The 11,912-nt window shown below is 48.1% G+C and overlaps 1 long non-coding RNA gene across 1 annotated transcript; it reads right to left on the bottom strand.

Annotated features, from left to right (window-relative positions):
• Positions 1-3,375: 3,375 nt before the first annotated feature.
• LOC123044822 (uncharacterized) lies at positions 3,376-6,186 on the bottom strand. Its single transcript, XR_006420512.1, has 3 exons — positions 5,338-6,186; positions 4,396-4,473; positions 3,376-3,579 (listed from the first exon to the last, which is right to left on the bottom strand). It is a non-coding gene; the product is annotated as an uncharacterized lncRNA (long non-coding RNA).
• Between the last annotated feature and the right edge of the window lie 5,726 nt (positions 6,187-11,912).

Here is an 11,912-nt window from a genome sequence, read left to right on the forward strand (position 1 = left end):
CACCAGTATCTTGCGGGATCTCGTGATGGCCGTCCAGGGCATCCATCTGTACCTGGCCGGGCCGCCCGCACCTCCGCCGCCTACGGCCACCCCGCGCTGCCATGGCCGTCCCAGGGCGCGCCTGCAATGGGCGGACCACCGCTGCCGCCGTTCCAGGCGGGGCACCCCAGCGGGCCGCCTCCGCCGCTGCTGCACCTGCCCTGGTGCTCGGTACCCACGGCGATCGCCGGGGCCCATCCGTCGTTCCAGCCGCCGCCCGCCCCAGTGCCGTCTTGGCCGCAGTGGCCCGCGCCGGTTCTCGCGGCGCCATCGACGCCCGTCCCAGCGCCGCAGTGGCCGCACTGGCCCGCGCCGGTCCCAGCTGCGCCAACCGCGGCGCCCGCACCGGTCCAGCTCCCACCGCCGCCGCCCAGCTCCGGACTGGGCCAGTCCACACCGGGAGGCCTCCCGATCCAGCAGGTCCGGTTTCCGCCGTCACCTTCCCAGATCCCGGCCTGGCTAAACGGGACGTCGCCACCGCCAGTTTACACGGAGGCCGGGGACCCACCGGTACCCACGCTGCAGTCTGGGGCCTCGTCCGGCTCCGCGGGGGCCTATGACGGTCTCCCCACCGTTGACCGGGCGCTGTCATCATCACTGCTCCGCACCGCCGAGCCGGTCGGCCATGGCGCGCCGACCCAGATGCCGCCACGGTTCGCCAAGATCGACTTCGCCACTTATGACGGCACGAAGGACCCGCTTAACTGGCTCAACTAGTGTGAGCAATTTTTCCGTGGACAGCGCACGCTCGCGTCGGAGCGCACTTGGCTGGCATCCTACCACCTCCGCGGTGCAGCCCAGACCTAGTACTACGCCCTCGAGCAGGACGAGGGCGGCATGCCCCCTTGGGAGCGCTTCCGCGAGCTCTGCCTCCTTCGTTTTGGGCCCCCAATCCGCGGGAGCCGCCTGGCGGAGCTAGGCCGCCTTCCCTTCACCTCCACGGTTCAGGACTTCGCCGACCGTTTCCAGGCCCTGGCATGCCACGCGTCGGGCGTGACGGCGCAGCAGCGGGCCGACCTCTTTGTCGATGGACTTCCGCATCACATTCGCGTGGACGTGGAGCTTCAAGGACCCCAGGATATCCACACGGCCATGTACTACGCCCGCGCATTCGAGCGCCGCGCGGTGGCCGTCCAGCAGGAGTCACCGTCCCAGGCCACTGGGTCGCTACCCTGGCCAGATCCCGCTCAGGGTCGGCCTGCTCAGGCTTCCGCGGCACCCCTCGCCGCGACCGCGGTGCGCCCGTTCCTTCGGCTCACCTCGGCCGAGCTACTTGAGCGTCGCCGCCAAGGGTTGTGCTTCAACTGCGACGAGCCCTACATGCCCGGCCACACCTGCCCGCGACTCTTCTACCTGGAGGTTGCAGACTACATTCCGGAGGACGCCGTCGCCGCCCCAGCTGTCGCGAAGGTGTTTGACGCTGGTTGATCACCTCGAGGAGTTCAGCAAGCGCTTCCCCACCTTACAGCTCGAGGACGAGCTGTTTGTGCAGGCGGGGAGAAGTGTTATGACCGGCATAGGGGCTTATCCCAGTGGGTTATGGCCCAAGTATCTTAATTAGGGGCTTAGCCCAATTTATCTTATCGTATTAGGATCGTTTGCTTAGGAGTCAAGTAAACCTCTCTATATAAGGAGAGGAGATGTATCAATCTAATCAAGCAAGAAGCAATCAGTATTTGCTCGGCTTCCCTTAGGGAGCCGGGAAACCTAACCCTAGCCGCCTCTTGCCAACGTCGCCGCCTCTTCCCTCGCACACGACGGTGCCCAGCCGCCGGTGACCGCAAGATCGCCCACGTCCAGCCCCCTCCTTCCCCTACAACCTCCAGCCTAGACCCGGTAGAACCCTAGCTCCTACCAATTAGAGAAGGTAATTAGGTAGCTAGGGTTCGGCTGGGCGCCGTCGTGCGCGAGGGAAGAGGCGGCGGCGTTGGCAAGAGGCGGCTAGGATTAGGTCTCCCGGCTCCCTAAGGGAAGCCGAGCAAATACTGATTGCTTCTTGCTTGATTAGATTGATACATCTCCTCTCCTTATATAGAGAGGTTTACTTGACTCCTAAGCAAACGATCCTAATACGATAAGATAATTGGGCTAAGCCCCTAATTAAGATACTTGGGACATAACCCACTGGGCTAAGCCCCTATGCCGGTCATAACATTTGCACAAACAACATGTATAAAAATTATGCAATTTCGCGCACAAACAACAGAGACATCAAAACCAATCATCCTACACTTCAAGAGCATGCCAAAATTCAGAATCAGCATGCCGCGCACGGGCTCGCCGGGAATCCAGTGGACTGAACAAAAGAATGGAAACTGAACCGAGTGTACGCACGCTTGGATTTATATCGGATTCTAAATTATGTGTCATTTTTCATGTTTGCATTTCAGGGCAACGCTTACAATCAAGATGCTTCTACTATTCATGTGATCAGTCAAATTAATGGGAAAAGAGCAGTAGCACTGATAGACTCTAGGAGCACCTCCTCATTTATAAATCAGAAATTTGTTGTTAAAGCTAACTGTGTATTAATGCCTGCTACTCCTAGATCAGTTTCTGTGGCTGGAGGAGGCACACTATTATCCACAGCTGTGGTGGTGCCAGACTGTCCTTTCCAATTGGCAAAAGTAAGCTTCACTCACAAATTCAGAGTTCTTTCTCTGCCAAGCTATGATGTGATCATTGGCTGTGAATGGTTTTCCTTAGTGAGCCCAATCTCCTTTGATATTCCCGAAAAGAAGTTCAGTGGTGTTTGGAGGGTCAGGTAAAGGAACAAGGATTCCAGCCTCTTCTTTGCCTCTCCCTGAATGAAAGAGGGTGTCCAACGCTAGATAGTTGTCAGAGTCGGCCACCAAACCTCTTTTATGGTCATTCATGGAACATCACTGACAACCACAGAATTTCTAAATTTCCAAATTCCCCATATAAAACCCATTTGTATCATTATTGCTGCTAATGTCGGTTCCCTCAGCCTAATATTATTGCTCTAGTTTATACATGAAGGCTCATTGTTCAGTGTAGATGGCAGTTTATATGTGTTTTAAAAAGCAAGAGCACCAGCTTATAATAGCAGACAACAAAATAACCCATTCACATAATCTAACAAACTTTAAGTTATCAGTCATGTGACCACAAGTTTATTACTATGGACATTTGCAATTGACTACTTCTAATATAATCATATAATGGGAAGGCACAAGTTTCCAGTATAGGATATGCATACGCACACAAATGTGGACCAAATTTCATCGGCTACAAGCAATATATCATGTAAATGCAGAATAAAGTGATCAAAGGTCCAAGAACCATGATATGCATCATGTGACAGTAGCACCGTTTAAGGGAAAATACTCTGCCAGGAGATTGAGAGCATACATGCTGATGACCACATCGACATTTGGTGAATTACCATCACCCTTTTTCACTTTTGACGGCAAAATAATAAGAAGAAATGTCCCAATCTGAATCTATGAAACTTACAGTTTACACGTCGGCATCATGAGCCCAACATCCTTGGCCTCCACCTGACGCCTTTGGCACCTGCACGCGCACACACAGCAGACATCAGAACCAGGCAAAATCACTTTTTTATTTATTGCAGGTATGGCAGGGCCGTTCTGAATATCAAGTGATACCAGATAATTAATTCTACTGAACCATCAAAAGAGATGTCACACTTCAGTGGTATCAGAAATAATACCAGCAGTGCCATTAACTCGAACGTACAGGGCAAAAATCACACCATTAAACCCTATACCAGAACAAGTCGATCATACAGCAGGAAACGTTCCTATGGATAAATCTGTTTCATAACTCAAATAGGTGTGAAGTGCCACCATCACAGTCGCCGTGCCCACAACGCCATTCTTTTGAAAATGTGATCCCTACTGAGTGGATTGAGAATATATCACTATGACACACAAACATCCAAAACTGCATTGAGACACAGTGTCACCAAACAAACAACCTGAACTCATGAGCTCCTATGGATATAATGTGTTTCATAATTCAAATAGGTGTGAAGTGCCACCAGCACAGTCGCCGTGCCCACCAACGCCATTCTTTTGAATATATGATCCCTACTAAGTGGATCGAGAATATATCACTATGACACTCAAATATCCAAAACTGCATTGAGACACAGTGTCGCCAATCAAACAACCTGAACTCATGAGATACGGTTTGTTCAGAACAACCAAGTGTTTGGCATCACTCACATGGCGACCATGTATAATTGAACTGAACAACAGTGTAACATTGTCCATCAAAGCACTACTCATCCAACCCCGAAATACAAAAATGGTAGGTACATAATGAGAATGAGAGTGAGAATGAGATGCATGGTAGGTACTGAACTATAGTCCCATGTAGGTATGCTTGTAGAACAAAGAACATACTCCACATCAACATAATCCCTTCTTCTTCCTGACAGAACTAAATAAGAGAACACACAGGAGTAAATTATAATAACTGAATAAAAGGACACATAGAGGTAATTTATATTATGAATTGGACAGAAACTTTTGGATGGATTTTTTGTTACTTTCACTTTGCAATTTAATATATGCAGCAGGACACTGTGTACAATTTTCATTAAAGTAGCTAGAAAAGGCCCCTAGTCAACATATTAACATCATGGGCAATGTTTCTGAATGGCTGAAACGTTACAGTGTGGCAGCAATTCTGAATTATAGCATCCTGAAACTGACATGTTTCTGTGAACATCTCAAACCTGGTGGATGCCTAAGATATATTCAACACGAATTGTTTCATTTTCTTTTATAAATTCAGGTTCAAAACTATCGCTTCTGAAGAATTTTTTCTGTACTTGTTCACTGCCAAATTATTCAGTATATTGTCAACTGAAAATAGGCTGAATAGAAATCCTCTACAATGGTCAATTCAACAATGCCATTCATTTTCTGTAATAACAACAAAATTTGAAGTTAAACCTCCAATTTTGAAATCATCTGACAATATTGAAAAGGTAATTATAGGGTGGATTTTTGGATTTCCAGCAAGATACGGGCAGAGAACTGTGTATATAAATAACCAGCAAGATGAGTCTGATCAAAATATCTTTGTCACACAAACACAAAGAAATAAGATTACGATGGTATTGTGATACTGCAGCAAAAAAAGAGTGTACTACTATACAACACATACTACAGAATTAGGGACATCTTGTTCACGGTTACTACTTGCTTGCATCAAGAAGAGGTGATTGCTTGAGCCTATGCCAACAGAAAAATTGGGTCATCATAGCTCCATTATAATTTGCACAAAGAAAAAAGATACCTGCGGCAAAGTAGGCCTAGGCAGCACCTGAAGGTCTTCCAGCAAAGTCGATGGCAGATGGTTTTGCGGCAGAGTCGATGGAGACGACGGTGGATGGTCTTCAGGTGAAGTCGGCGGAGGCGATGGTGAAATCGGCGAAGGCGACATTGATCTGTTCGTCTTCAGAACTTGTGATCTAATCCGGTGGAGGCTTTCTTTTTATGACAGCAAAGAATATGTGAAATCCGGGTCGGGCACCCATGGCAATCGTGTTGGAGTAGTTCTCCTGCACAAACATGGAACTGAATCCGATCCAAATCGGACATGACCGCCAGCGCCGCTCGTGGAGGAGGCTGGGTCCTCCCCCTTGCCTCGAGCCTCCTGCGCCATCCAGCCCCGCCAGCACCAGCCGTGGAGGAGGACAGATCCTCCCCCTTGCCTCGAGCCTCCTGCGCCATCCAGCCGCGCGCATCCGCTCGCGCGCGCCAGCCGCAGCCGCCATGGCTAATGGTCTTCAGAGCGTCGCCGCGGAGCTTCTCCTATCGCTGCTCGCCTCCGTTCGTACGAGCCCCAAGCACCGTCTCCGTTGGGCCTCCTGACGCCCCCCCGGCGCTCCTTCTACTCCGCCGCGGCAGAAGCCGTCCGCCGGCAAGGGTGCGCCCCCCTCACCTTCTTCTGCTCCGCCGCGGCTGGAAAGGGAGCGGGCGTGGTCCGTGAAGAGGGCCCTGCTGCCGTTGTGCCGCCTGAGCCCCACGACGGCGCCGCTCCTTCCTGGGCTCCTGCGGCGTGGACGCCGACGGCAAGCGGCGGCCGGTGTCCGGCGGTGGAGAGCGCGAATGGATAAGCGGCGCTGGTGTGAAGCAGTTTAATTAAAGGTTCTCGGGTAGAATTGTTACTAATACAGGGGTTTCTTTGCAAAAACGAAGCGTTTTCTTATATACCCACTTAAATAGAACTGCGGGTTGAATTCGAGAAAATGGAGGGGGTTTTCTGCAAAATTGACGATGACGCTGGTTTATTAGTACGTAAAGATAAGGGCACTGATAGGCGCCGGCGCGCCGGCCCAAAACTTCGGCCGGTCACGCGCGGGCCGTCAGATTCTAATAGTCTGGTTCGTTAGATCTGGGGAAAAAAGTTCGCCCCAAAGGCTCCTTCTTTCAACACCGGTCGCCATCCGCATCTCGTGCGGCACCCGCATCTCATGCCGCTCGTCGGGTGCGCGCCCCATGCATCTTGTTGTCGCCGCCCTCGCCGCTGATCGCCGTCGTCGTCACCGGCCGCCGTCGTCGCCTCCTGCGTTTCTCGCCAGCAAATGTGGTGCCCCCGGTTGCAGCTCCCCAAGGAAACGGTTGTAGCTCTAGTGCTCGTCTGCAGCTCCCATGGCGCCAACGCCGGTCGCAGCTCCAGTGCACAGCACGGCTCCCGTGGCACTAGTCACAGCTCAGGTTGCTGGTCGTGCAAAAAAACGCCGGTCAAAGCAAGAAAACATGGCTGTTGCACCAAAAAATGCTTGCCAGTGCCGCCTTCCCGTCAGCCATTGTAGCAAAAACGTTCATCGCTTGTAGCTTTTGTGATTATTGATTGTAGCAAAAACAAAACCACCGCCGTTGTAGCAAAAACAGACCCATCACCGATCCCAGCATCCGTCGTCGAGGTCTCAGCTCCTTGTTGCCGCACAGCTTGCAGCACGCGGTCACCGCGGTGGTAGCATAAACAGCACCGGTAACCGGTTGTAGCAAAAATCCAGGTCGTCGTGGTCATCCATATCGCCGCTCGTCGCACCACCGCTCGCCGGTTGCAGCAAATTCAATCGTCGCTGGTAGCTTTCCCGCTGCTGGTAGCAACAAATTTACAGCCCGTCATCACCTCACCGGCCACACTTCATCTTCCCGAGTTGTAGCAAATCCCGAAGCCGGTGGTAGCTTTCCCTGTTGCCGGTTGCAACAAAAATCATGGCGTTGTCATCGCGGGCCATGCTCGCCGTTGCCTGCTTGTAGCAAAAAACCAGACCGGTTCCAGCTTCCCTGACGCTGGTTGTAGCTTCAGGCGGTACCGTTGCAGCAAAAACAAAAAGAGATGTGGCTGAATAGGTTATCGTTGTATAGAGAAACCATATGCTTAGTCAGCGGTAGCATCGGCGGTGGCGGCAGCCATGGCCTCGAAGTGCAGTGGCACTAGAACGGCTGGAGCCATGGCGTCTGGTACATGGGGAAGAAGAACAGAAGAAGATTGTGTTTCGTGAGGAAGAAAGCGAGTGGATGGGGGCGTCCGTGAATAGATAAGGTAAAACTTCAGTGTGTGGGTCCTGTCCAGCGCGGACCTGTGAGGCACACGATCTGGATCAATCAGATGGCTCGCACAGGACCGGCGCAATACTCAGTCAGCGCGCCGACTCCAAACATTTCCCTAAAGACGTAAAGATAGGATGTTTATCTCTGAAACTTTCCAAATTGTGCTACCATGTGAATTTGTGTTTGTGATCTAGTGGTATTCAGGTACCTGTATTTTTCACCCCTCTACTTTATTTCCGATATACTCATGGTATTTGGCTTCATTTTGTTTTAGGAATCTATTTAGGCTCAATTTTCTTATATTGAGCTTTCTTTAACTTATATATTCCCCATCTGGTGACAGGAGGCAAGCTGGTTGCTTTTGGGGCTGAATTGTGCGCGCCCTCTCGAGGCTACTAGCATAGCCCGCGCGGTGGCACGCCGCGCCTGGTGATACATTGTATTTATACGGATCGTAAAGGTCATCCTTATATTTTTAATGATAGAATCGCATGACTAAAACCAAGAAAGAGTTCTAAAAGATGGAAAATGAGTACATTTATTGCAGCCATGTATGATAAATACTGATGAACGGAAGGGTACAGGCTACTAATAAAGTCTACTTATTGGCACAGTATACAGACCGTTATATGGAACATATCATATACAATGATACAACTGCATGAAAGTAAATGATTGCAGACGGCCTAGTTAAGTTAAATCATCCTAGTGTATCCCCCTGTTAGGGATGTAAGTGGCAAATAAATGGCGTCCGCAATCCCGTTTAGTTAGTTTTTGTTAGCTTGATAGTTCATTTTCCTCAAACAAACAAAAAATCTTTTTGAACTATCATATCATAAGTGGACTTTAAACGGGATTAAACGGGACCCGGTTGACATCCCTACCCCCGTAGGATAGTTTGTAATGAAGTAGTAAAGTGCTTTCGCAAATACATGTGCCTGTCCAACGGGTGTCTTTGCTCCTTTGTATGTAATGATGGGATCATCTTTGTGAGGACCCTGGGGTACATGCGAAGAAGTGCCACGTCGGAGAAATTATTGCATATTTCCGCGAAGATCATTGTTTGTCTTGCAAATTCATTCTGTTGGGTACTTACTTGCTCGAGAGCCATGTTGAATTTTCATGCCCGCGCGTGGCACGCCGCGCCTATTGATACTTTATGTGAGGAATTCGGTGTACAGTAATATTAAACTTCATATAGAAATTATTTTATTCACTTTTTACGTGTTCACTTCAATTTTTATATTATGGTGTATGTACAAAAAATTACATTGGTACAAATGCTATAATCTTTCATAAAGAAAAGTTTTATTGAATGAAAAGAGTTTTACATAAAGGGAATACATATTGATATTTGTAACATCTCAAATTTTCAATTTGGAATGTTATACATTAGATCATCATTGCATATCATATTGTATTGCATTTTTTGTTTGATCCTAGAAATTCCACGCAACTCAAGGACCCACGGAGAGAGTTGGGGAATTCGTTATTTTCATATTTGAGTTTTCTCAAATTTTGAAAATAGGATCATTTGATTTTAAGTATTTTACTTCGAATATTTCTATTATAAAAATAAAAGAGAGGGAATAAAATGACTTTCCCAAAAATAAAGAAATATGGGAGATTTAATAATAAAAATCAAATAAGATTTTATTTCGGAGTTTTATCACTATTTTATTTGAATTAGGAAAAATACGCGTTTTTCAAAATTGCATTTTAGGCCCAAATAAATGTTCATCTGGTCCGGCTTATTTTTAGAGGATGGGAAAAACTTATTTCAGGATTTTTGGAGTCAGTTTAGTATTTCTTTTCTTTCTTTTTCTGTGCGGAATATTTGGAAGAAAAAAAGTCAACCGAGTTGGGCCGCCGTGGGCAACCCGGACTCCGTCCCGCCCAGCCTTTATAAGCCGCCCGAGCCGCCCAGCCCACCCCAACCCGCGCCGCCGCCGAAACCCTAACCCTGGCCGCGCCTCGATCCGTGCGCCGTCGCCGCCGCCGGTTGACGCTGCCGCCGCCGCCGTTCGCCCCGCCGCCGGAGCCCGCCGCCGCCGCCCCGTCTCACCTGACCTCGTCGGAGGTAGCCGCCGGCCGCCGGCCGCCCCTTTTTTAAAAAAAACCACTGTTGTTTTTTTATAGATGGGTTTAGTTTTTTTTTCCGGTTTAGTTATTTTGCGGATGTTCTTCCGTACGTTCATTTTAACGAACGGTTTTCGTCGTTTAGCCGCAGGCAGCGAACGTTCGTTCGTTAGCCTGTTCGTCAGTTTTTCTTTTTTCTCGGATTTTCCATGATTATTTTCGATCGCGATTTCTGATCCGATTTTCGTTCTAGTATAACTTTTCGCTCGTTTATCGGAATCAGGCGATTCAAGCGCCTAGAGTTTCGTTTCGAAACCCTCTTTCTGTTTCACCCACTCAAACAAGTTTTTGCTACTGTAAAATTTGACTTAGGTCCAGATTAGTAAATGAAGCTTGTTTCTTTCGCCGTTTGAGGTTCGTTGCTTCGTTTGATTTGATTCTTTTTGCAAACCGGAGTTCTTGAGTTGAACTTTCTGGTTAGATCTCTTATTTGAGTTTTACCAGTGCATTAGATGAGTGCTTATTGTATGCTTATTTGTTTGCGATAGAGTACCCGGAGTGCGCAGCTTGCTACTACGAGTCTCTAGGTTTCACGGATCATCAGCAAGGCAAGTAACACTTTGATCATACCTCTTTACTACCCGGTTTTTATTGCATTAGATCAATCCCCAAACAATAGCATGGTTAGGATCTGATTAATATGTGGGTTCTAGGAAGTAGATGAGGTAGTACCTATTACCTCTTTATTATCAAACCTTTGGGAGTTACTTCTAGGTTTGCTTAAATTGCTATGCTATGCTAGTAGACGTGGATTGGGTGAGTGTAACCATGACAAACGTGAGATTGTTAATTAATGGTTTACATAAGGTGGCAACTTTAATACACATCTGGGTGGACTGAGGCACATGGGGAACCCAGTGTTGCCTGTATTTTTGGAAATCCCGGGGTACCGTGTGATTCTCCGATGGACCGCTACCCAGGCTCAAAGGGATCATGAGGGCTCTACAATAGTTGATTATGTCATGTGAACTCTTATAGTGGTAGACTAACAGATGTAGGGGAAAGTAGGTGTAACTGTCTATCCATCGTAAGGTGCAAACGCTTCTGAAAGACTATGTCTCGGTTATCCGTTTCTCAAACACCATGTAGTGCGAGAAATCCGACGGAGGAGATCGAGTCTTGTGGGGAAAAGTGCGCAAACATCTGCAGAGTGTACAAACTAATCATGGTTAGCTGTGTCCCCGGTTATGGACGTTTTGAGTATCTTGTACCTGGATTATCATGTGAAGCTCATCATGTTACTTAATTAATTCTGTTTGGGTCTAATGATGATGCTTAATTGGGATTGAGTTGGGTGAACCTTCTCAATGTTTAACAACCACCATGATAGTTAAATAAAATTTATTCCTTTGTTGTAGGGAAAAATTGGCTTTATGCAAAACTATAATCATAGAGCTTTCCACCAGCCATATATGCATGAGTGATAGCATTATTTTGTTCATTACTCTCTATGTGTTACATTGCCAGCATATTCCATGTGCTGATCCATTTTCGGGCTGCAATGTTCATGTTGCAGACTTTCCAGACGACGAGTAAGGTGCCTTAGGTCGTGATCTTTCACTCAGTGATGTTGTTGGAGTTGATGGACTCACTTTATCTTCCAAGCATTCCGTTGTTATCGTTTTTAGATGGCCTTAAGCCGTATTTATTATAATAAGTTCTCTTTTGAGACATTCGATGTAATAAGTGTGTGATTGCTACTCTTTTATAAATCCTTCAAGTACTGTGCATGTCAGTTTACCGATCCAGGGATGACATTGATGCACAGAGATCAGACTGTTTGAGGTCTGGTCGCTACAAGATGGTATCAGAGCACACGCTGACTGTAGGACACGACCACTAAGCTAAAGCCCTAGATCACTACTCTCTTCTCATTTCTGACTCCTCACCTTTTCTACTCTTGAGGATGGCGGATGCAAGGAACACGTTCACGCAACCGGATGAAGATACACTCTTTGGACGCCACTTGAAGGAAGTCACTAGGTACCTGAACATCGGAGTACCAAGGTTCACCGGGACCTACATCGCCACTTTACTAGAAGAGGAGCGTTGGATGATTCAAGTTGAAGTTCCAGGAAGGACGTTCATGCCAGTCACTGAGCCCATATAGTTTTCCATTGATGCACCAACCTGGAGTCTAGGAAAGAGCATGGTAGCCCACATCAC

This window comes from Triticum aestivum, chromosome 2B (genome assembly GCF_018294505.1).
Source record: "Triticum aestivum cultivar Chinese Spring chromosome 2B, IWGSC CS RefSeq v2.1, whole genome shotgun sequence".
Classification (NCBI taxonomy): Eukaryota; Viridiplantae; Streptophyta; class Magnoliopsida; order Poales; family Poaceae; genus Triticum; species Triticum aestivum.